Genomic DNA, 2,500 nt, shown 5'->3' on the forward strand with positions numbered 1-2,500 from the left:
AACCTAACCTGTGTTGCACCTTAACCTAACCTGTGTTGCACCTTAACCTAACGCAATTTGCACCGCAATGTAACGCAATTTGCACCGCAATGTAATGCAATTTGTACCGCAATCTACCCCAAGTTGTACCGCAATCTACCCCAAGTTGTACCGCAATCTACCCCAAGTTGTACCGCAATCTACCCCAAGTTGTACCGCAATCTACCCCAAGTTGTACCGCAATCTACCCCAAGTTGTACCGCAATCTACCCCAAGTTGTACCGCAATCTACCCCAAGTTGTACCGCAATCTACCCCAAGTTGTACCGCAATCTACCCCAAGTTGTGCCGCAATCTACCCCAAGTTGTGCCGCAATCTACCCCAAGTTGTGCCGCAATCTACCCCAAGTTGTGCCGCAATCTACCCCAAGTTGTGCCGCAATCTACCCCAAGTTGTGCCGCAATCTACCCCACGTTGTGCCTTAACCTAACCCACGTTGTGCCTTAACCTAACCCACGTTGTGCCTTAACATAACCCACGTTGTGCCTTAACATAACCCACGTTGTGCCTTAACCTAACCCACGTTGTGCCTTAACCTGCTCTGTAAATGGCATATGACACGTTACATTAATGTATTGTTGTCCAACCGCAACCCGCTCAGAATGTTGTGTACACAGCTACGTGTCATCTCCCCATAACAGCTGTATTGCAGTGTGGTACGCCATAGAGACGTGTGGGAGTAATGGACGCAGTGGATGGCGATCAGCATGAGCCGTCTGTTCATGTAGTGGCGCGTGTATGCAGACATAGTAGTCTCTTCTCACACAATGTGATAGCACGGTGTCCCGCGTTCCACATCTGCGACATGCTACAGAGGCCGGTTGACAGTTCGTCGCGCAATGGACATCGCATACGTACGGGGGCACCTTCCACGTGCCCTCTAGTCGGGCACATTTTGTTGCGTGGATGTGAGCGGATGTAGTGTGTCTTGACACCTGACAGGCAGGCATGCAATAATAGTTGACTTTGCAAACGGGGATGGACGTGGACGTGTACGTTTACTGGTGACGTTACGCAAATGAACAACTGGTAACCCGTTGTGGTGCGGTTGATCTTGCTGGAGGTACATCTGTGAGGGCAACGATCGGTACAGCTATGACGCGGTTGTGTCAGCGATACCCACCACACCAATGAACGTGAATGTGGATCTGGGTGTGAAGCGATACGCGGCTGTGGGTGGGTGGGACTGTCCCCGGCCGGTGAGGGGGGGGCCGCCCGGCGTGCTGGCCGCGCGGTGCGTGGGCGCACGCGCTACAGCCGGCTGGTGGGGGCGCCCAGTGGCAGGCGCGCCGGCCGACGGACGCGGCAGGCGGCGCAGCTGCGCGCCGGGGCACCCTGCGCGCGGCGCCGTGCAGCCAAAGTGGGTCCTCGCCGGCCCGGTGCGAAGCGCGGTGGACATCTGCAGTGTGCTGGTCCGATTGAGGACTGTGTGCGTTGAGGATGCGCCGCCGCCCGGCACTCGGCGCCGCGACGCCGTCTGCTGCTCGGTCGCCCCAGCGGTTCTCGCTGGTGGTTTGTATCGCAGTTGTGCAGACGTGTTGGCACGTGCGCTGTGCTGGGAGAGTTCGCTTCGGCACCCACGTGGGGCCTTTGCCCTTCTGTGGCGCTGGCGTTGGAGCTGCCGGTCACCGTAGGTGGCGCGTGTTGTCTCCCGCCGGCAATGCCACGACAGCACGCTCCCGGGCCTCTGTCGGCAGCGGCAAGCTCAGTTGGGAGCACGGGTGGTCGCACCTAAAGCGTCTACTCGCCTAACTCCGGGCGATTGCGCCTCTCTCGAACCCGACCAAGTACTTAGGACGGCGCTGCGCGCCGCCGGGACCTGAGAGGGTTTCGAGGTGTATTGTGCAGGGGAGCTCAGCCTCCTCCTGTTTGCAGAATAATTGAGCGGACGCTTGCGTGTTCGCGCGGGCCCCCGGGACACACTCCCGGGCGGCCGGCTGCTCAGCTCTAGTTGACGCAGCTCCCTGGTTGATCCTGCCAGTAGTCATATGCTTGTCTCAAAGATTAAGCCATGCATGTCTCAGTACAAGCCGCATTAAGGTGAAACCGCGAATGGCTCATTAAATCAGTTATGGTTCCTTAGATCGTACCCACGTTACTTGGATAACTGTGGTAATTCTAGAGCTAATACATGCAAACAGAGTCCCGACCAGAGATGGAAGGGACGCTTTTATTAGATCAAAACCAATCGGTCGGCTCGTCCGGTCCGTTTGCCTTGGTGACTCTGAATAACTTTGGGCTGATCGCACGGTCCTCGTACCGGCGACGCATCTTTCAAATGTCTGCCTTATCAACTGTCGATGGTAGGTTCTGCGCCTACCATGGTTGTAACGGGTAACGGGGAATCAGGGTTCGATTCCGGAGAGGGAGCCTGAGAAACGGCTACCACATCCAAGGAAGGCAGCAGGCGCGCAAATTACCCACTCCCGGCACGGGGAGGTAGTGACGAAAAATAACGATA

The 2,500-nt window shown here is 56.8% G+C and overlaps 1 non-coding gene across 1 annotated transcript in view; it reads left to right on the forward strand.

The window, feature by feature from the left end:
- Positions 1–2,000: 2,000 nt before the first annotated feature.
- The window catches only part of LOC126112657 (small subunit ribosomal RNA), a 1,909-nt gene continuing 1,409 nt past the window's right edge, over positions 2,001–2,500 (forward strand). The window contains exon 1 of the ribosomal RNA XR_007524491.1: positions 2,001–2,500. This exon is cut by the window's right edge and continues 1,409 nt beyond it. This is a non-coding gene — a ribosomal RNA (small subunit ribosomal RNA).

The sequence above is a fragment of the Schistocerca cancellata genome, unplaced genomic scaffold, assembly GCF_023864275.1.
Source record: "Schistocerca cancellata isolate TAMUIC-IGC-003103 unplaced genomic scaffold, iqSchCanc2.1 HiC_scaffold_188, whole genome shotgun sequence".
NCBI classification, from domain to species: Eukaryota; Metazoa; Arthropoda; class Insecta; order Orthoptera; family Acrididae; genus Schistocerca; species Schistocerca cancellata.